This window comes from Podarcis erhardii (genome assembly GCF_964252035.2).
Source record: "Podarcis erhardii genome assembly, chromosome: 1".
NCBI lineage: Eukaryota > Metazoa > Chordata > Lepidosauria > Squamata > Lacertidae > Podarcis > Podarcis erhardii.
In genome coordinates, this window is record NC_138497.1 from 95,402,931 (window position 1) to 95,426,334 (window position 23,404).

At 42.6% G+C, this 23,404-nt stretch overlaps 1 protein-coding gene across 2 annotated transcripts in view; it reads right to left on the reverse strand.

The window, feature by feature from the left end:
- STEAP3 (STEAP3 metalloreductase) overlaps positions 1–16,831 on the reverse strand; it is a 30,324-nt gene extending 13,493 nt beyond the window's left edge. The window contains exon 1 of one of the 2 annotated variants that reach the window (XM_081872496.1): positions 16,744–16,831. The gene's annotated coding sequence lies outside the window, so the exon portion shown is untranslated. The other variant, XM_081872497.1, reaches the window with a different exon arrangement.
- Positions 16,832–23,404: the final 6,573 nt, after the last annotated feature.

The following is a 23,404-nucleotide window of genomic DNA, read 5'->3' on the forward strand; positions in this document are numbered from 1 at the left end:
AGGATTTTCTTAATTTCATTATAGATCATTTCCCAGTAGGCCTTAATCTTTGGGCAGGTCCACCAAAGGTGATAAAAGGTTCCTTCACATTCATTACACTTCCAGCAATTGTTATTGGGCAAATGATATATCTTTGCAAGCTTGACTGGGGTCATGTACCACCTATAGATCATTTTCATTATGTTCTCTTTCAGGGCACTACATGCCGTAAATTTAATACCTGTGGTCCATAACTGCTCCCAGTCAGCAAACATAATATCATGACCAATATCTTGTGCCCACTTAATCATGGCTGATTTAACCGTTTCATCTTGTGTGTTCCATTTTAGCAGCAGATTATACATTCTAGACAAATTCTTAGTATTGGGTTCTAGCAATTCTGTTTCTAACTTTGACCTCTCCTTCTGAAATCCTAGTTTTCTGTCCTGCTTAAAAGTTTCATTAATCTGGTAGTAATGTAACCAATCTCGGACTTTAGGTTTCAATTTCTCAAAACTCTGTAGTTTCAACTTTTCACCATCATATTCTATAATTTCACAATATTTTGGCCAGTCTGTATCCATGTTCAATCTTTTTACCGCCTTAGCTTCCATTGGTGACAGCCACCTGGGGGTTTTACTTTCAAACAAATCTTTATATCGATTCCATACATTATACAATGCTTTCCTAATAATATGATTTTTAAAATTTCTATGTACCTTTACCTTGTCATACCATAAATATGCATGCCAACCAAAACTATTATCATAACCTTCCAGGTCCAGAATGTCTGTATTCTCAAGAAGTAGCCATGGTTTCAGCCAGCAAAAAGCTGCTGCTTCATAATAAAGTTTTAAGTCCGGCAGGGCAAAGCCCCCTCTATCCTTTGCATCAGTCAAAATCTTAAATTTAATTCTGGGTTTTTTGCCCTGCCAGACAAATTTAGATATATCTTTCTGCCACTTCTTGAAACAGTCCATCTTATCTAAAATTTGCAATGTCTGGAACAAAAACAACAATCTCGGCAATACATTCATCTTAATTACAGCAATTCGGCCTAACAAGGAAAGTCTCAATCTTGACCATATATCGAAATCTTTCTTCACTTCAGCCCAGCATTTCTCATAGTTATCTTTAAATAGGTTCACATTCTTAGATGTTAAATTCACCCCCAGATATTTTACCTTTTTAGTAATTTCCAAACCAGTTTCTCTTTGAAAACTGTCTTTTTCCCCCACCGTAAGATTTTTTTCCAACACCTTTGTCTTGTGTTTATTCAATTTAAAACCTGCTACCTGACCAAATATTTCAATAAGTTCCAGAACTCTTTTTGTACTAGTTTCTGGCTGTTGTAATGTCAAAACTAAGTCATCTGCAAATGCTCTTAGCTTGTAATGTTTAGTTCCGACCTGTATACCTTTAACCAGCTGGTCTCTTCTAATCATATTAAGGAAAACCTCCAGTACCGATATAAACAATAGAGGGGAAATTGGGCATCCCTGTCGTGTCCCTTTCTCTATTGGAATTTCATCCATAACCATACCATTTACAATAAGTTTGGCCTTTTGCTCAGAATAAATTGCACTTATACCATTTTCAAAGTTCTTGCCTACCCCCATTCCTTGGAGATTCCTCTTCATAAAGCTCCAACAAATATTGTCAAAGGCTTTCTCTGCATCCACAAAAATCAAAACAGCTTTTCTATTTATGTCAGTTTCCAAAAGTTCTAGAATATCTATAATATTCCTCACATTGTCTGACAATTGCCTGCCTGGTAGAAAGCCTGTTTGGTCCCTGTGAATCTCCTCTAACAGAACTTTTTTGAATCTTTTTGCTAGAATGTCTGCAAAAATTTTATAATCCACATTCAAAAGTGATATAGGGCGGTAATTCTTAACTTGATGTTTCTCAGTTTCTGTCTTTGGTATAAGTGAGATGAATGCTTCCTTCCACGATTCGGGAGCCTTTTTCCCCTCCAAAATTTGATTGCAGACTTCTTTCAGTGGTTGTATTAACCAATCCTTCAATACTTTATAATATCTCGCAGTTAGTCCATCTGGTCCTGGTGATTTTCCCAGCTTCATATCCTGGATGGCACTCTCTATTTCTTGATCTGTAATTTTCTCATTTAAACTCCTTCTGTTGTTTTCAGAGATTTTTGATAGTCCGTATTTTCCAATAAATTCTTCTATCTCCTGTTCATTTTTTGGCCCTTGTTTGTATAATTTCTTAAAGAAACTTTGAAAACAATTACTTATCTCATTTGGTTTATTAATAGACTTCCCATCTACTTCGAGTGATGTCACTGTATTCAGTTTTTGTCTCTTTTTCAGTTGCCAAGACAGTAGCTTCCCACATTTATCTGCAGACTCAAAAGTCTTTTGTCTCATTTGTTTAATTTTCCATTCTATTTCCTGGTTCATCAATTCCATATATTGTGTTTGATAGAATTTTATTTCTCTTAATATCTCCTGGGATTTAGGCTTAGATCTCAGTTTCTTCTCCCCTTCTTTTATTAGATTCCAAATTTTCTCTTTCTTCTCATTCTGTTTTTTCCTCTTTATTGAATTCTGTTGTATTAGGAAGCCACGCATCACGGCTTTACTTGCGTCCCAAATGATTCTTTTTTCTGTGTCTGATCTCAAATTGATCTCGAAGTAGTCTTTAAGTGTTTTTTGGGCCTTTTTGCAAATTTCCTCATCTCCAAAGAGGGTGTCATTCATTCTCCATCTAAAGGTTCCAGCTGTTGTCAGTTTCATTTCCATCTTGACAGCATTGTGGTCAGAGCAGGTCTTTGGGCAGATTTCTGTTTTTTTAACCTTTGATGCCAGATTACTAGAAATCCATATTTGATCAATTCTAGTCCATGTCATTTTTGCTTCAGAGAAGAAGGTCCCCTCCCTTTCCAGAGGGTTCCTAGTTCTCCAAATATCAATCAGATCCATAGTGTCAGTCAGGTCAAAAAAAGTCTTTGGTAATCTTCCATCATTAGATATTGTTTGTCTTTGGGCCTTATCCATATTTGTAGAGACGACTCCATTCATGTCACCCATCATTATAATTTTAAAGTCCAAAAAGTCCATTAAAGTCTCATGCAACTTCTTGAAGAATTCAGCCTTCCCCTCATTTGGTGCATAAACTCCAACAATCAATATTTTTTCTCCATGAATTTGGATTTTATAATTGAGGAAATGTTTCATGTTTTTTTTAAGGGTTTGCATGGGTGGCTTTATTGGTCTAGAATTCGTAGAAAAAATCCAAATTCTACGAATTCTAGACCAATAAAGCCACCCATGCAAACCCTTAAAAAAACATGAAACATTTCCTCAATTATAAAATTGATCTTCAGTAAACGACTGAGTTGCACCTCAGGGAAAGCCTTCCCAAACAGAAATGTCTTTAGCAGGTGTCTACACAACACCACACTCAGTGCCTGTCTGATTTCAGCTGGTAACGGATTCATGAGTGCTGGAGAGGCAACACTAACTGCCCAGTTTCCAGGACAGGTTAAGCACACCTCCGATATAGCAGTAGCAGCAGCAGTAATATCTAGCAAGACAAATTTACGAAGGTGAGTGTCAGTCATGGTACCTTTTACTGGCATCACAACCAGCAGTATGCAAGGCAAAATTAACAGTAAGGCAAAGGCTCCTGTCAATCTCTTTTGAAAGTTAAGAAACTGACGGTATGATCCTTTGCATGTATCTTTGGAAGTAAGTCCCTCTGTGCTCCGTAGGGTGTACTCCCAGGCAAGTGTACTCTGCATAAGATTGCAGCATGAGAGTGGGAGGGAGGCAGCCACCTACATGTCTTGAGAGTGCCAAAAATTGGGAATGTGATTTGCCTGATACGTATTTTGTGCTTCAGGGCAAGAAAATGTGCTGTTCCAATTTCTCTTTCTGGGACAGCAGGGGCTTCCAAAGCTAGGCTACAACATCTAGGAGGAAGTCCAACACAATTGCCACACATGATACATTGTGCATAGCTACCTCCCTTGCCCCCATAGCTACAGGAGAGATATTTAAAAATAATACATGATTGCGAAGAGCCTGTACCTTAAAGATCTCTGTTTGCCAAGCTTGAGAACTGGAAGAAGCCAGCATGTGAGTTAATATGATGCCTTTATTTGCTATAATAAAAAACGCAGTTTGCAGGATTTTCTGAATGCAGTTACTCCTCCAGTGCAATAATGGAATGACCTGCATGAATCCATTTCGTAATAAAGAATATAATTACATTAGAATTTGATAGTGTAACTTTAAGCCTACGTTCTTGTACAGCTGTGTTGTATTTAGTGAAGGGCTTTCCCATTCTTCTAAAAGTCCATGTTGATTGTGTTATATCCTATAGGGCAGCTCTCCAGTCTGGGAGAGGCTTGTGTGTCCTGTTCTTGCCCAATAAAACCAGCATGGAGCAAATCCATGGGGAAATACTGTACATGGGCTTTAACTGAGCAGAGTCAATTGCTGCCACCATGGCACCATTGCCATAGGGGTGCGAGTGGCGCAGTGGTGTAAACCACTGAGCCTCTTGGCTTGCCGATTGGAAGGTCAGCAGTTCAAATCTGTGGGATGGGGTGAACTTCTGTTGCTCTGTCCCAGCTTCTGCCAACCTAGCAGTTCAAAAGCACGCCAGTGCAAGTAGATAAATAGGTACTGCTGCGGCGGGAAGGTAAACAGCATTTCCATGCGCTCTGGCTTCCATCACGGTGTTCCATTGCACCAGAAGCGGTTTAGTCATGCTGGCCACATGACCCGGAAAGCTGTCTAGACAAACGCTGGCTCCCTTGACCTGGAAAGCGAAATGAGTGCTGCACCCCATAGTTGCCTCTGACTGGATTTAACCATCCAGGGGTCCTTTGCCTACCTTTACCTAATGCAGGAGACAGAACCAGTTCTTGGTGTCTAAGCAAAAGGACAAACAACCCTTTTGCTCCAACACTGAAACCCTAGTATAGATCATATGTTCTGTTGCTGGAGCACAGCATCCAGCCCAGAAGGCATATTACATAACCAACTGTGTATAAATATAGTTATTTTTGTAGAGCAGATAAAAGTCAAGGAGTTTGACTCAGCATTCTACTTAAGCATGTATTTAACACTAAGACACTAAGAGCATAACTGAATCCCCTTGGGATTGAATCGCAAGGGCTTAGCTGAATCAGGTTCTTAAGACTATAGATGCTATAAAGTAGGCAGAGTAACATCATGGCCATCTGCAAGATTCCCAATATCCCAATAGACACCACAAATAGCAACAGCCTTTTTTGACCGCAGTGCAGGAAGCCCTGGCTCTTCACTCACAACTATGAAAAGCTAATGGCTGATTATCTAAGGGCTCTTTAAGACCTTTTTTCCCACATATTTGTCTTTTATTTGTAGCAAACAGTTTCCATACAGACTGCTTCAAGGAAGTCTCATTTTTCCAAGCAGTCAAAAGACTTTATTTTCCAGTTCAGAAAATGTGATGCTTCTCCCAGACAGCACAATAATTGCTGTTGCAGTTTAATTGTGGAATATGGTTGTGTAAGGGTCATAAGCATTTCTTGTGTACATTTACGGTAAATATGCATTTACTGACCAGCAAAATACCTCTCAAATTCCATTAACTACTCAAATACCTGGCGATAATAGTTTTTTTTTTAAGAACTCTTTCTTTGGAAAGTCTGAAAATGTTAAAGGTTGTTTTGATAATAATTGCCAGAGATTTGTTTGCTTGTCTATGCATAACAGGTGTTCACATTTGATACCATCACTGCCAATGGGCCAGATTCAACTTTGTTGTTGTGCTAGCAGAAGCTATCACACTAAGTCCTGCTAGCGTAACAGGGCACTGTGGTCAATGAGCATACAGGAAAGGTCTTAAAAGAGGCTCTTGTTGACTTGCAGACCCACCACAATGGCTTCCGCCATCATGCCAAGAATGTTATGATTCCACAAAGATTTGCCACAGAAGAACCTAGCATAGCAATCAGGGCCAATTATGAGATTAACTATGCCATGAAATATATCCATTAATCTTTTAAACCATTGCCGTTGCTGCTGCTCTCTGATTTTATTTTGTTTCTGCATTCCTTTTAGCCCAGACTTTTGCCAAGCTGGTGACCTCTAAATGCTTTTGACCACAACTCTCATCAACACCACAGCCGACATAACTGTGCTGGCTTTGGCTGATGGAAGTTATAGTCAAAAACATCTGGAGGGCACCAGCTTGGCAAAGACTCATGTAATCTACGTGATCCTCCCCAGAATTTGAGATGCACTAATGATGAGGACCGGCTACAAATTATATCCTTCACTGAGGCTAGTTTATCTTCCTATTTCTCTGCAAGAGGTGGGTGCAGCCTCTTCCTCTGTTGTCCTTTCAAAGATGAATGGCAAGTTAAAAGATACCTGTTTGGAAAAAAAAATTGCTTGCTGATTGCCTTTCTTTTTAAAAAAACAATATTGGTTTTATTGGGACCAGTTGCTTTTAATACTGCCAATTTTATTCATTTAAAGCATTACAACAAATAAAACTAATAGCAAATTTTAAAAACCCTAAAAAAATCAGAGCCATCAATAAAAAGCAGCAGAATAAGAGATTACAATAAAAACCTCCACTGATTTAAAAGAGTAAGCAGCTAATATATATTACTACAATTTTAAGTTTTTGAATTGTTCACCTATTTGAAACTTCACAGGGTTGTTGTGATGATCAAGAAAACCTAGAAATTGTACTCTGTCCCTTGGAGTCTTTGTTTGTAAAGGTAACTAAGGCAGGCTATGAATCAATATGGGCCCACTCAGCAATCAATAGTTTTTTTTTGGGGGGGGTAGAAGCCTCTTTGGTCAGATAGCACTTATTAGGCAGAGCCAGAGATTTGTGGAAATGGACCTCACCATTCTAGATGCATGACATAACATGACCAGTGGATGGTTGATTGAATTTAGCATGCCAGAAGCCCCTACCCATGATAGGCAATCAAGTAACCAAGGCTTAATTAACCTTAAATCCTACCTGTCAGGCCTCTGGAAACTTGCCCAGCGCCTATGCCAAACAACCGCCAGTAAACAAAGTTAATTCTTTCCCATTAATAAGAGATGACATTTACTACTTACATCTCCTGTTGCTGTTTGCTACCATTACCCAATCCCTAAGCACTTTTGATGATCAACCATGATTTTAGCCTAACAAATAATGCAAATTTACAGTTTTTGTGGCAAGGGAGTCAAGCACTTCCTTCCCTCCCCCCACCATGTGAATATATATTCACACACACACAAGTTCACAGAAATGGGATTGGAAGTCTAATTGTTTCCAGAAATTTGCATTGCGAATTATTTTCTGAAGCTGTGTTTCACAAGAGGCAATGCTAAAGATAAATATCCAAAGTCAAGCCTATCATTATCACTATGATAATTAAGCACACTTGCACTCACTATGCCTTATTTAGTCTACTTTGGAAACAAAGACTTTGCAATAATTTTAGAATCTCTCTCCAAAGACACACAAGGCTGCAGGCCATGAAGGAGGTGAACGGAATTAGAGAAGAGAATGTGAGATGAATTTAGGTGGAGAATGGGGACAGGAAACAGCATAGAGGGTTGTGGAGCTAGCTGTAAGGGAAGTTTTTAATGTTCTATTGCTTTCTTTCTTTCTCTTCTTCTTCTTATTACTCTGTTGGGAGCTGCCCAGAGTGGCTGGGGAAACCACCCAGATAGGCAGAGTATAAATAATAAATTATTGTTGTTGTTGTTGTTGTTGTCATTGAGCAGGTGTGGTGTAGTAATCAGTGTATTGGACTTGAACAGGGGATGCCGGGTTCAAATCTCCACTCAGATGTGAAGCTCACTGGGTGACTTTGAGCCAGTCACTATCTTTTAACCAAACCTACTTCCTTGTGCTGCTGTCATGATACAATGGAAGAAACAATGCATGTGCACTGAGCTCCCACTGACAACAGCCAGTTGGGCTCAGCTGTGCTCCTGAGATGGCCATGTTCAGGATGTTTTGTTTTTGGATCTATACGGGTTTGCTGACTGCAGTGGTCACATTGTTGCTGAAGGTTTTTATTATTATTATTCATTACAAATATAAGGTAAAGTACCCCTGGACGATTAAGTGCAGTCGAAGGAGACTCTGGGGTTGTGGCGCTCATCTTGCTTTCAGGCCGAGGGAGCTGGCATTTGTCCACAGACAGCTTTCCGGGTCATGTGGCCAGCAAGGGATGTGGGTGGCTCTGTAGTCTAAACCACTGAGCCTCTTGGGCTTGCCAGATCAGGTGGTCAGCGGTTCAAATCCCTGTGACGGGGGAAGCTTCTGTTGCTCTGTCCCAGCTCCTGCTTACCTAGCAGTTCGAAAGCATGCCAGTGCAAGTAGATAAATAGATATCACTGCGGCGGGAAGGTAAATGGCGTTTCCGTGCTCTCTGGCTTCTGTCACGGTGTTCCGTTGTGTCAGAAGCGGTTTAGTCATTACAAATATAGCATAGAGCTGTATATGAAAATGTTCTTTAATGAAATGACTACCAAACCACAACACTAATAAAATGCTGAAAGTTAAATAAACAGAAATGAAACCTGGCTGGGCAAGTGGCCGAATTAATTATTGCACAAAATCACCAAGTTTATACTGGAACGGATGTATTTTTATTTTAAACTATTATTGTTTAAATGCACATCCCACCCTTCTCCAAACGAGCTTAGGATGACATGTGTGTATACAGCCCTGCATTTTGCCTCACAAGAACCCTGCAAGATAGGCTAGGCTGAGAGATAGGGGCTGTTCCAAGGTTACCCAATGAGCTTCATGGCAGTGGGGTGGGCGGGATTTGAACCCACGTCTTCCTGAATCTTAGTCTAATGTTCTAACCATTACTCCAACCCTGGTTCTTTGCACATTTGCTGCCCTACTTTTCTAGAAAGGTGGTTGTGGTTAGCAGTACTCTCTCATGACTCCTTTTGCACCAACTTTTCTACATGCACTCTGAGTGACATGCAAGGGCTGCCTGCCCCTTTTTGGCATTAACAGTCACTTCTGAGAACATCAGGAGCCTCTATTTTCTAGTAGAGTTTATTGGTAGTTCCAGAAAATGGGTATTTTCAACTTTTTAACTTTCCTGTCTGGTACTTAGTTACTACTATGAATACTTTGAAATGGTCCCCCGCCTTCTTTTTATTTATTTTTAAAAACTTCTTTCTACAGTCTTGTTTAGAACTCACCTGCAACACTGTGTTGTTTGCTTAGATACAAAGCAAGGAGGCCAGAAAGGTTGTTACAGGTTTACAAAAGAGATTTCCCTCAGCTCTTAAAGGGCCACATGTTTGAATGTTGCCTTGCACACATGAAATGAAGCAAAACCTCCATGAGAAAGAATTTAGGTTGAAACAGGCTTCTCCCACTGGGAAAAAACATCACAGAAGAGGAAAAAAATCTTACGGTGGGGGAAAAAGACAGTTTTCAAAGAGAAACTGGTTTGGAAATTACTAAAAAGGTAAAATATCTGGGGGTGAATTTAACATCTAAGAATGTGAACCTATTTAAAGATAATTATGAGAAATGTTGGGCTGAAGTGAAGAAAGATTTTGATATATGGTCAAGATTGAGACTTTCCTTGTTAGGCCGAATTGCTGTTATCAAGATGAATGTATTGCCGAGATTGTTGTTTCTGTTCCAGACATTGCAAATCCTAGATAAGATGGACTGTTTCAAGAAGTGGCAGAAAGACATATCTAAATTTGTCTGGCAGGGCAAAAAACCCAGAATAAAATTTAAGATTCTAACTGATGCAAAGGATAGAGGGGGCTTTGCCCTGCCGGACTTAAAACTTTACTATGAAGCAGCAGCTTTCTGCTGGCTGAAACCATGGCTACTTCTTGAGAATACAGACATTCTAGACCTGGAAGGTTATGATAATAACTTTGGTTGGCATGCATATTTATGGTACGATAAGGTAAAGGTACATAGAAATTTTAAAAACCATATTGTTAGGAAAGCATTGTATAATGTATGGAATCGATATAAAGATTTGTTTGAAAGTAAAACCCCTAGGTGGTTGTCACCAATGGAAGCCAAGGCGGTAAAAAGACTGAACATGGATACAGATTGGCCAAAATATTGTGAAATTATAGAATATGATGGTGAAAAGTTGAAACTACAGAGTTTCGAGAAATTGAAACCTAAAGTCCGAGATTGGTTACATTATTTCCAGATCAATGAAACTTTTAAGCAGGACAGAAAACTAGGATTTCAGAAGGAGAGGTCAAAGTTAGAAACAGAATTGCTAGAACCCAATACTAAGAATTTGTCTAGAATGTATAATCTGCTGCTAAAATGGAATACACAGGATGAAACGGTTAAATCAGCTATGATTAAGTGGGCACAGGATATTGGTCATGATATTATGTTTGCTGACTGGGAGCAGTTATGGACCACAGGTATTAAATTTACGGCATGCAGTGCCCTGAAAGAGAACATAATGAAAATGATCTATAGGTGGTACATGACCCCAGTCAAGCTTGCAAAGATATATCATTTGCCCAATAACAATTGTTGGAAGTGTAATGAATGTGAAGGAACTTTTTATCACCTTTGGTGGACCTGCCCAAAGATTAAGGCCTACTGGGAAATGATCTATAACGAAATTAAGAAAATCCTTAAGTGGACATTTGTAAAGAAACCGGAGGCTTTTCTCCTGGGCATGGTCGGCCAATTGGTACCAAAGAAAGATAGGACCTTTTTTATGTATGCAACAACAGCAGCAAGAATCCTTTTGGCGAAGTATTGGAAGACTAAAGAATTACCTACTCTGGAAGAATGGCAGACCAAGGTGACTGAATTTATGGGACTGGCAGAGATGACCGGCAGAATCCGTGACCAGAGGAAAGAGACAGTGGAGGAGGACTGGAAAAAATTTAAAATCTATCTTAAAAATTGTTGTAAAATTTCGGAATGTTAAGATGTCAAGGGATTGGATACAAAGAATTACAGCTATAAATCGAAATTTATAAAATAGAATTTTTTTTTTTAAAGAGAATTAAATATAAAAATGGGATGAAGAATTGCTAAAAATTTTAAAATATGGATGCAGTGAAGGGGAGGTTCGGGGAAGTCGTGTTATGTTTATTTGTTTTTTGTTTATGTTGTAAAATCAATAAAAATTATTTAAAAAAAAAAAAAAAACATCACAGAAGATTGTTTCTTCATTAGATTACTGACTCTGCAATCCTATGTATGCTTACTCAGGGAGTAAAGCCCATGACACTCAGTTTTCTTCCAAGTAAGTGTCTATGGAACTGCAGCCTTAATAGGACTTACGCCTAGATAGACTTAACTTTCAAACTATTATATTTGCAATTTTTGGCTTTTAAAATATAATGCTTCTTTTATTTTTATCTGTAAGTTTTCTCCCAGATAATGTTTTGACACTATTCTATTGCATGCAATTTTTGATGTGGCTGAAATATATCATGTTTATTTACTGCACCCGTTGCTCGGTCCCAGCTCCTGCCCACCTAGCAGTTCAAAAGCATGTCAAGTGGAAGTAGATAAATAGGTACCGCTTCAGCGGGAAGGTAAAAGGCATTTCCGTGCGCTGCTCTGGTTCGCCAGAAATGGCTTAGTCATGCTGGTCACATGACCCGGAAGCTGTCTGTGGATAAACACTGGCTCCCTTGGCCTATAGAGTGAGATGAGCGTGCAACCCCAGAGTCACCTGCAACTGGACCTAATGGTCAGGGGTACCTTTACCTTAAATACTGCATAGTATTTCTGGCTACAGTGTGTTTTGTTCATTCTCCTGTTTGTTTTCCATAATCTGCCTACCCTACTGCCAGACCTGAAAAGATAATGACCATTGCACATCTGTTGGATTCTATTTCCTCGTAATTATATTTTTGGAGATGTGATTTTTTTATATAAAAATGCTTAGCAGATGCTGGCACGACACGGTTTGAGAACCTTTGATCAAGATTATTTTCATTTAGTCTCTTACTGGAGATGTTCAAGGGCAAAGTCAAGGCATTCTTGAATGCTAGACTAAACAACTGGCATCTATAATGTATATTTTCCTACGTTTTTGTTGTTGCATAATTCACTCAATCTTGGGGATTTTTTCCCCTTCAGTTTTTGTTGTATGCAATTATGGCATATAAAACTGCACCATCAAATTGGTATCTGCTACAACAAGCAGCACAAAGAGTCTTAGTGTCATTCTTAAATCTTTTTTTTTAAAGGAGGAGGAAAAAAAAGCTTTGCAGGAATTTTGATACTATAAGCTACACCTCCTTTCCCAGCATGTTTGGCCACGCCAGGAAGTGGCATATTTCAATGCATACATTGTATTCTGAAAGCAATTTAAATGTTCTTAGGAGAAGGGCTCATATTCCTGTAATAAATGTGTGTGCACCAGCAAGGACAAAAGGTGTGTGTGTGGGGGGGGGTCTTGTACAAACAGATGCCATATTTGATGCATTCATTAACTTTCTGTCACCTAAGAGCTTGCTGCATTCAGGATTTGATCTTACCTGACCTTATATACTCACACAAGCACCAAAATCAATATTTGATATTGCTTCCAATCCCCTTTCTCAATTTCCGGAACATCAGTACATTTTGGAAGATTACGACCCTGACTGACTCCAACCACAAACAGCCAAGCACTGGCAAGTTCTCCTGCACAAACACCACCACAACCAGTGAAGAGATGCACGTTTTCTTTTATTTAATTGGGCAAGAAAACATCTCAGCTGCTCTAAAGTAATTTGAAGGCTCCCCTACACGCAGGATTATTATTATTATTATTATTATTATTATTATTATTAGTACCCCACCCATCTGACTGGGTTGCCCCAGCCACTTTGAGCAGCTTTCAGCATATACAGAAACTTAATAAAACACCCAGCAATAAAATGTTCCCTGTACAGGGCTGCCTTCAGATGTCTTCTAAAGGTTGTGTATCTCCTTGACATCTGATGGGAGGGTGTATGCCACTACCGAAAAGCCCTCTGCCTGGTTCCCTGTAACCTCACTTCTCGCCATGAGGGAACTGCCAGAAGGCCCTCAGAACTAGATCTTAGTGTCTGGGCTGAATGATGGGGGTGGAGATACTCCTTCGGGTCTACAGGGCTGAGATCAGCACCAACACTTTGGAGGATGCTATGGAATCAGATGTAGGTTGCCTCTAGTTTAGCCTATAAGAACTTTTGCAAGATGGATTTACTCACACACTGGAAATTTATGTCTGAGCAATTAAAGTGAAGTGAAGTACTTTGTCACAACATATCCACTTAAAATAAAACGCAGTGGGCCTTTTGCAGTTAGGAAGGTGACATGGAAATGCACAGGCAACATGGGATGAATGACCAATTGACAGGAAGATGTATATGCTCCATGCAGGCAAATCAGGGCGAACGTCTACTTTTGTACAACCTCCCCACAAACAAATCCGAACAAATGCTCAATGAAGAGTGAACATTGTCGAACCTCTGTGTGAGCTTTGTACAAGCAAATCAGGACGAATGCTAGATAACTCTAGGTATAATGAAGATCCTGGGGCCTAGCTGCTTCACTCACTGCTGGGGTATCAAAACTGTTCAGGTACTTCCATAAAATACCAAAACCTTGAATTGGTACATGCAGAAGAACCCTTCTGATATACCCTAACAACTAAGAAAACCTAAAGGCTTCTCTCTCCCTTTCTCCGCTCTGAAACTCAAAGCGTGAAGCCCTTCCTCATCAGAGTGGCCACTTTTTCTTTAGTCAAGTTTCTTCTTCTTTATTTATGTTAATACTTTCAAAGCAGCAAAAGCAAACCTGGGAAGAAAAGGGATGAAAACTCAAGTGCCGTCTTCATTTTTAACATTCATTTAGCATTCTGCTATGTGAAACCACACCAAACCCTTAATGTCCCATTCTTCATTATTACCTGGGTGAAGGGAAGCATCTTAAACCCCAGTAATTCAAGTTCAGCAGAAACATCATCTGTAAAGTGAAACATCACTGGTTTCTCCCCCTCCCCCCCACATGCACATGCACACACACAATGTGAGCTAAAGGCCCTTTCCAGAGAGTCGCTACTTTTGGGGTGGGACTTAGCCACATACTGGCAAATTCAGCACACGAATTATAATTGATTGGGAGGCTGTGCACAACATATCCACTTCCCACCCCCAAGCTGGACTTTTTGTGATAAGAAAAGTGATGGGGAAATGCACTGGAAATTTGGCACAATGGCACCTAGCTTTCCCACAAATGTGGTGCAAAATCAGGATGAATGCTTGACAAACAGGTCATCTGGAAGTGTCCTTAACTCTGATCATGGGAGAGAAGTGCTGATAACATTACAGCATTTCCACAACACCTCCAGAAAAATTAAGAGGCATTAAGAATTGGCAATAGAGAATGGCACAATTATCAACCGATACCAATAGTCTCATGGCACCTTAAAGACAAATTGATTTATTGTGGCATAAGCCCTCTGTGGACACCTTGCAGCCCCTCTGTATTACCCCACCTCAGTGTTGTTCCAGAGGGTCCCCTCTCCAGGTTTCCGGAGCAGATTTCCAGGGAGCAGAGGAAGCTACAGGGCAAGTTGCTGAAAACTGCTTCTGTGAGAGCAGGATCTTAGGATCTTAGCCTTAGTCTTTCAAGGTGCTACAAGATTCTGTTGTTGTTTCTACTGCAGCAGATTAACACAGTTGGCTCTCTAGAAATTCGAAACCAGAAACACACTGACCGAGAATAGCGACCATATGCAAGGTCAGAGCTTCTTTTTTTTTTTTACGCAGAGCTGGAATTAGCATGGAAGACCTCTATGCCCACAGGTTGCAATCCTAAGTGTTGGGAGTTGGTCTCACTGGATCCAGTAGGGCTTACTTCTGAGCAAATGGGATTCAGTAAAGTGCATCAGAACCAACCCCAATGCATGACCCGATAACTCTTACTAAAATGCATTCACATTTATCCTTCAGTCAGCTGTAGTTTCCTCCAGCAGTAATTTACACAGTACAGTGGACGCTCAGGTTGCGAACGTGATTTGTGCGGGATGCACGTTCACAACCAGCAGCGTTCACAACCAGCATGCACAGGTTGCGATTCGGCGTTTCTGCGCACGCACAAAGCACAATTTAGTGCTTCTGCGCATGCGCGACCGCCAAAACCCGAAAGTAACTCATTCCGGTACTTCTGGGTTTCGGCGGTCCGCAACCTGAAAAGACGCAACCTGAAGCGGCTGTAACCCAAGGTATGACTGTAAAGCATTTACTACCTACTGCTTTGGTAGTATGGAGGAGACAGAAGAGGAGCACTTTGCAGCTGATGTTTCTGCTGAACTTGAATTACTGGGGTTTAAGATGTGTGAACAGAGCAAGGTCTCTCTGTTGGCTGTAAACAAGAAATGCATGCAGGTGGCTGGAACAGAAACAGAAGTTCCAGGGCCAGGGTGGGCTTGGAGAAGAGGGACAACAGAGCTCCAACAGGCTAGTAACATATCTCTTTTTTTGCAGGCTAGTAACTTTTGTAGTTCAAGGGTCTGAAGAGATAACACAACCCACCCCACCCAATACTTGCTTATCAGTGGGCCTACAGAACAAATGTGCCTAAGACTGTACATACCATGCATTTAAGACACCCCTCAAGAATCCTGGGAACTGTAGTTTAAGGGTGCTAGGCTACATGGAGGGTAAACTATAGTTCCCAGTTCTTGGGTGTGGGTGTGCTTTAAATGGAGGGTGTGCATGCAGCCTTGGCCACATGTGATGTTAACAGCATGATCCCATTTACTCGGAAGCAAGTACCATTGAGTTCAACGAGACAGTCCTGGAAGTCTTAATCAGAACATTATCAGAGAGCAGTATTTTTTTTTCCTGGGGGGACGCATACCCCTAAACATTTTGTGAATCTAAGTTTGGCCTCATTGAGGGGTAGTATTTCAATATAAGTAGGAAAACGAGAGTACCCCTAAACATTTTTTTAAAGAAAAAATCACTGTCAGAAAGCAATCATATCTACACACAACACCAGAAAGCGGAGCAAGCCCGGATGCTCCCCTCTCATTCAGGTTTTCAAGACATCCTTCCTATGCATACTATACTAAATCTTCATGGGGCGTGGGGCGTTCAGGGAAAGGGCCTCCCTTCTATGGGAGCTCCTCTGGGGTGGGAAACGATAAAGTACCCATGCCTTTGTAACAGAGGGAAGGGTGGGGACGGCAACCGTGAACTACTACTGACCCCGAGGACACCACCTTTCGGAGCCTATTTCTACAATGCAATACCAAACAAGCACAACTCGGAGGCGGCGGGGCTGAACGGGGCAAGGGAGACAGGCGAGCAAATGCAGCCGAGGTGGTCAAGAGGAAATTGGCCGTGTCCTTCGCGCGCGCACTTATCCACCCCACCCCCTTAAAAACAAACTGTGTTTTCAGAGATTCATGGATTGGGTATTTGGCCTGTGGGCTTCGGAAAGGCCAAGGAGGAGAGACCCTACTTTGAGGCCTGCCTCTTACCAGAGAGAGAGGGGCGCGCAGAAAGAGCTCTCTGCGCGCAGGCAGACGCCTTGGGGGGCGGCCCGGAGCCTCCCCGGGTCTCCGCGCCCGGGAGTCCCCGGAGCGCAAGCCCGCTCCCCTCTGCGGACGGCGATCCAGTTCCGCGTCCTCCCCCCCCCCCCGCCCGAGTTCCTCCTTGACACCTGCGACCAGCAAATGGGATTCAGCCGGAGTCGCGCTGCGCTCTCGGTGCGCGCTCGGCTCCCCAGCCGCCTCGCCACCTGGGGCTGTTTACTCACCGCTCCTCGGGCCCCGGGCAGCGAGCAAGAGCACGCAGGCTGGTTTATGGGCGCTCGGAGCGTAATGGAGTAAGCGCGGGACTCCGCCTCTTCCCTCCCTCCCTCCCTCGCCTGCCCGCCCGCCCGCTTCCCTCCAGCCTCCCTCCCTTCCCCGCCTTTGCTTCGCGTGAGGAGTCGACCTGCCTCGCCTCTCCTTATCCAGGCCAGGCTGTGGCGCGTTGTGGCTTTGGGCATCTCTCTGTGCAGACATATCGTGCCAGACCCACCCACCCAGATGCAGCCCTAGCTTGGTCGGTGGTGACAGCAGCAACAAGCCACAGCGCCAACACGCCACAACGCAGGAGCAGTCCTCTAGCAAGAAAGCTTCCTAAAGCCATATAGGACCAGCCAGGGCAAGGGGGGGTAGCTTCAGCAGGTCCCAGGCACTGCCCCAGGTGGATTTGGGGGTACATGGAGGTACACACCGTTGTGACATTGCGCAACATCTTTGTGGACCACAGGTGGCTCTCCTGTTGAAGCATTTGCCTTAGCTTCCACTTTCCTAGGTTTGGGACAACATAAGAGGGCCTTAAGGGATGCGGGTGGCGCTCTGGTCTATACCACTGAGCCTCTTGGGCTTGCCGATCAGAAGGTCAGCGGTTTGAATCCCTGCGATGGGGTGAGCTCCTGTTGTTCGGTCCCAGCTCCTGTCAAACTAGCAGTTCGAAAGTATGCCAAAAAGTGTGAATAGATAAATAGGTACTGCTCCAGCGGGAAGGTAAACAGCGTTGCTCTGGTTTCGCTGTTCCGTTGTGCCAGAAGCGGCTTAGTCATGGTGGCCACATGACCCGGAAAAACTGCCTATATGCGACTGAACTTAACTGTCAGGGGTGCTTTACCTTTACCTTTAAGAGGGCCTTAGTTTTGGTCGATGTTGGCATCAACAATAGGGTGTGCCTCTGGGGGTGAAGTCAAACGGCTGTGTTAGTAGCACTGAAGTGCCATCCCCAGGGTGCAAGCCTGGGCAGTGTGTGTGTGTGTAGGTCCTGGGCTGCCCAGATGACAAGAGGCCTCGCTGATGTGACCCTAAGGAAAGCAAAACAATACATTTGGCCCCAGCTTGGCTGCAAAGTGGCAGCGGTTTTTCTTGATCAAGGAATAATGCCAGTACCATTTGGTGATATATTTAGCATAGCTGTTTTTCCTGTTTACTACATGCAGAGAGTTTTGCTTTGGAAAGAAACAATGCTGAGGCATTGTTCTCAGCACCACAAGGTGAGTTAGCGGCTAAATAAAGTTGATTTGTCATAAGGCCCGAGAGCCTGCACAGAGCAGCAATCAAACCTTTTCAGCTGTCCAAGAGTTGGTCTCTTAAAGGGGCCATGCGCCAGGTATTTTTACAATTGATATGAGACCATGTGTTTTGCTTTATTGTAGGGCTGTCTGGTCCAAGCCAGGATAAAGCTGCTAAACCAAAAGAAGTAAGAACAGGAGCTAAGGGCATAAGAAGAGCTTAGTGAATCAGGCCAATGGCCCATCTGGCCCAGCATCCTATTCTTACAGTGGCTGAACAGTTGCCTGGGGAAAGCCGGCAAGCAGGATTCGAGCACAAGAGCACTCTCCTTTCCTGGGATTCAGAAGTATTGCTGCCTCCATCTGTGGAGTTGCTAGACAGCTGACCAATCAAGTCGCTTCTTCACAGTCTTCTTTCCTATGGGGAACTGTGTTTTATTTCTACTTAGATTGTAGTCATTGTTTCTAAATGTGGATCTAAATGTATCAATTAGTATGTGCAAATCTGACTCGGCAAGTGTAGATTTTATGCAAAGCCTTTTGTCCTCTTTTTCTGGTGACTGCCCTAAATGTGGAGTATTTAAAAATATGTCCAGGATTCTACCACCTCCTGTGTAAAATGTAGAACTGTTCTCTACAAAGTCAGGAGAAAACACTGTCAAACATTTACGGACACGCACTGCAAAGTGGAGAAAGACTTGGTTGTACTTGTGTGCAAGCAATGCATTGAAATCTCCAAAGGCACTTGCACTCCAAGGCTTGGTCTGTACATGCAGCAGAATGAGGTGGCAGAGATATGAGGTGACAGAATTGGGGGAGGGGGTGTCTCTTCAGGTTTCAGGCTGGAGATCATAATTGTGAATGCATTCATTTTGGTGACATCTCCCTGCAAGTAAGAAAGCTAGCACATCAGGGAGAGAACCTTTCTCCTTGATGTGCTAGCTTTTAAATCATATATATATATATATATATATATATATCCAAGGGATATTTACATAGAAGAGTATTAAAAAAAATGTGATTACTCCTGCTTCATCTGTGGTCTGACATGGTACAGTCTTTTCTAAACCCAAAGCTGGAAGTATTTTAGAGGCAAAGGAGTGGGGAGCTGATTATATGTGAAATCCAGTTTGAATAAACCCACAGAGATGAAATAATGACAGGTGGATTATCACGCCATCAGCATGCTGGAACAAGATAGCTCCAGTTTCTGCTCCGAGACAGGAGTTCGACACAGATCTAAATTTTCTATTAGTGAGCACATTTTACAGCTGCAAAGATGTGGCCTCTTCGTTTTCCTTAGGAGAAAGTGTGGGATTTTTGTTTATAACTTCTCTGCGTGCTATCAATAGCCAAGCCCAGAGATGCCAAAGGGTGTAAAGGAGATAATAGAATTTACCCTCGCTAGACAGGGAGAAAAGCTGATGTGTTGAAAACAATGCAGCTAACTTGGCCCCTCGCAGCTCTGTTCCATTAGCCTCCAAACGCACGCTAGGAGTGCCTGCGGAAGGCAATGTTATACTTCAGGAAAGGAGATTGTATTTAACCCCTACTGTGAATAAAGGACGATCTTATGAATAAAATCACCAGGCAGCTAGTGATGAACGGATCTGATTACAAACAGTCGGCAGCATCTGATTTAAAACTAGAAAGTAGGGCGATGGTCATATTCTTTTGTTCACATATCTCCACGGCTGTGGCTCCCTCTCTAGCTTCATTGCAGCTGAGCTGCTTCTACCTGGAACACTCCCCATGTGGGCTGAGGCAATAGATTCAGAGGAAGGGTGGTGTTAGACAAGTTATGAGGCCCTCAACAGTTGCCGCTATAGGTGGTGGTGGGGTTGACTAGCTGAGGACAGCTGAGTTTGCAGCAACACATATTTGGGCTGTTGCTGCAGTAACCACTGTAGTTTCCTGAGGCATTCTGGGATGGATTCCCAGCACACATTCCTGTTGAAGCTGCTACAGATCCCAAGGCATCTGGGGAACTGGAATGATGCAAGATGTTAAAGGGGGGGAGGGGGTAGTTAAATGATTTGATAACTTTGTAAGTTTGACCCCGGCCTGAATGTGGAAAATGTGGAACACGGTGGGAGGAGGAGGACAAATTAAGTCAGTGTGGAACAACAACAGAAGACCCATAAAGCTGTCTGGAACTGTCATTTGATTCCTTATACTTCATACATGGGTATAATGGGGGGGCAGGGGAGGCAGCTGCGCGCCCCTAGATCCACAAATATTATTGAAATATTTGAAATACAGTGGTACCTCGTGTTAAGTACTTAATTCGTTCCGGAGGTCTGTTCTTAACCTGAAGCTGTTCTTAACCTGAAGCACCACTTTAGCTAATGGGGCCTCCTGCTGCCGCCGCACTGCCAGAGCATGATTTCTGTTCTCATCCTGAAGCAAAGTTCTTAACCCGAGGTACTATTTCTGGGTTAGCAGAGTCTGAAACCTGAAGTGTATGGAACCTGAAGTGTATGGAACCCGAGGTACCACTGTATTGAAATATTTCCTCTACAAAGCTCAACAACTCAATTTCCTTAAAAAAACTCAAGAACTTTGGCTGCCCCTACCCCCCAAAAATCCTGGCTACACCCATGCTTATATAACTTTAGTAAAAAATGAAAACCTTAATGAAATTAAGAACAGAGGGCAAAGTGCTTCTTTATTGTTTATTGAGTTACTCATCACTTTTTTCAGCATCACTCTTTCCTTCTTATTGCTAAATGAAAATATACAGCTACATAGAAAAGGTAGAAGAAGCCTTTTTCTTCCTCTGTGGTTTCTGTTTCCCCCCTCCCTGCTTCAGGCAGCTTCCTTCCTCACTCCACTGCTTGAGATTTTAAAGAATCCAGATTTAACTTGTGTGCTTCAGTTGTAGGCATGTAGCTAGCTAGCTAGCTAGCTAGCTAAATAAATAAATAAATAAATAAATAAATTCAAAAGGGGGCAGAAAAGAGGTGGGGTTGCAGGAAAAATTCTTTGGCAATCCCACCCACCATTGCACCCAATGTGTTTTGGCTATATATGATTTTGGATTTAGGCACGTTCAGTGTTAGAAACACAGATATATAAGCTAATTGCTAAACGGCACCTTAAATTTAGGTTGCAGTCACTGCAAAGGTAAATTTAGGCACCTCACCCTCGATTATGTGTTGGTGTTGTTGTTGTTGTTCATTTCCTTTCTATACTGCTTTATATTTTAAAGAAAAATAATCTCAAAGCAGTTGACAACACATTAAAACATCAGATGAAACAATCCAGAATAAAACAAATTCAAGCTTCAGGGGAAATATTTCAGATCCTTATCTAAGTGACATTTTGCTTTCCCCATATTGATTGACCTTCTTAGTTTATACAGCTGCTCCATAGCAGAAGTACCCTAGGAAGGCTGGGTGGTGTAGTGGTTAGAGTGTCGGACTAGGACCTGGGAGATCAGGGTTCAAATCCCCACTCAGTCATGAAGCTCTCTGGGTAACCATAAGCCAGCTCCAGCCTCTTAACCTATATCACAGGGTCATTGTAGGGATTATCTGAACAGTGTGTGTGTGTGTGTGTGTGTGTGTGTGTGTGTGTGTGAACAATGTACTTCTTGGAGGAAAAGGTGGGAGAAACCTGCAATAAATAAGCTCTTTTGCTTAGCTACTTAAGAGAGCTGGAGGGGCCAGCCTGATGGAGATGTCAGTTGCTAACCTGGCATCCAGAGATGGTCACAATTGGACCTGTGCCAGTTGCAAAACGCACCTGGCCCCCGGCTAATTTCTTACACTGGGCCCGCTCCCCGGAATGTAACCCCCATGTAAGCTGCAGGCTTACTTTATAGGTATAACGGGTTGCATCCAATGTAGTGCTGAGTTATAGCCACTTAGCAATATCCTTGTTCCACAAAATGCTGTATTATTTGTTTTAGGATAAATGTGCTATAGGTGTGTGTCTGTCCAAGTGTCCTATTGGAAAGGCACTCTGAGCCTTGCCTTGGTCAGCCAGGCAGTCTCCCTCGATCTCTGGGCTGATTAAAAAGACGTATAAACGCTGACAGGGCAACACCCTAGAATAACTTTCTAATATTGGGAGGAATCCAGGCGTTCAGCCAGGCAGGCTGGGGACCAAGGAAGAAGGGCATTCTCCTGGCTGGCAGGCTGAGTTCACAAGGTGGCATGGTGCCCTGTGGACAGTGCGTGGACAATGGATGCTTCAGGCTAGCATAACAATGTCAGGTCTGGGCAGAGTGATCGTTTAATCTTCTTTTTCTACCAGCCACCCAGGGAATATTTCCCTCTCTTCATTCTTCTCCATCCTCACATCATTCCCTTTTAATTTCTTTCTGGGTTTTGTTCCCTTTTGTTTGATGTCATCCGTGCCACCAGGAAAAGAAAAGGATCAGGAGAACAAATAAGAGCTGGAGCAGAGGAGCAGCTGCTTCACTCTGCTCCTTTACATGGAGCACTTCTCTCCCTCTCCCTCTCACCCCCCCCCTGCCTGCCACTGATTCGCCTGCAGCCATGCCACTGGGGGCAATTATCTTGTCAGATCTCTGCAGCTTAGAGGGGTCAAGCATGTTAGCTATGACTATGAAGGGAGAATGCATGTGCTTTGGGAATCTGAATGCTAGTTCAGCAGGATGCTGATCTTTTGCCCCCTTTCAGATTATTCTTCTCAGGTACTTTTAAGCTGTGGAGGGCTAACAACGCGTCCTGACAGATCTTCATTTATTTGGATGAAGGAGCAGTTGACCTCTAGATCCTTTTGTAACAGGTGAGACTTGGATCCTGCCTGATTGGTTTGAAAAGAGCAGAGATGACCCCCAATTCAATTTTTAAACATGTATATATATATATTACCTTTGATGAATGTATGGTGTCCATTTCCAGATACAGTGCTACCTTGGGTTACATATGCTTCAGGTTACAGACTCCGCTAACCCAGAAATAATACCTCAGGTTAAGAACTTTGCTTCAGGGTGAGAACAGAAACCGTGTGGTGCTGGCAGCAGCGGGAGGCCCCATTAGCTAAAGTGGTGCTTCAGGTTAAGAACAGTTTCAGGTTAAGAACAGACCTCCAGAACGAATTAAGTTCTTAACCCGAGGTACCACTGTAACTTCATGGGGTCGGTGGGGGAGTGGAGTCCTTCTGACTGTTGCAGCATAAGGGAGTCAAAGTAAAAACTTTGCACAAGGCAAGTTTCCCCGAAGGAAGTCATTTCCGAGCATCCAATCACACGAGCTCCATTCAGTCCATCAACAGTGACAAGTGCAGATTTTCCTTATTTAGCTGCCTATAGGTATGAGAGGAAGCCACAACTGGCAGCAGCTTCCGAGTGAATGGAATAAGAGCGCCTTATGTTTAGCAAAACATAATGAGTGACATGTGGAGTTCACGCTGCTTC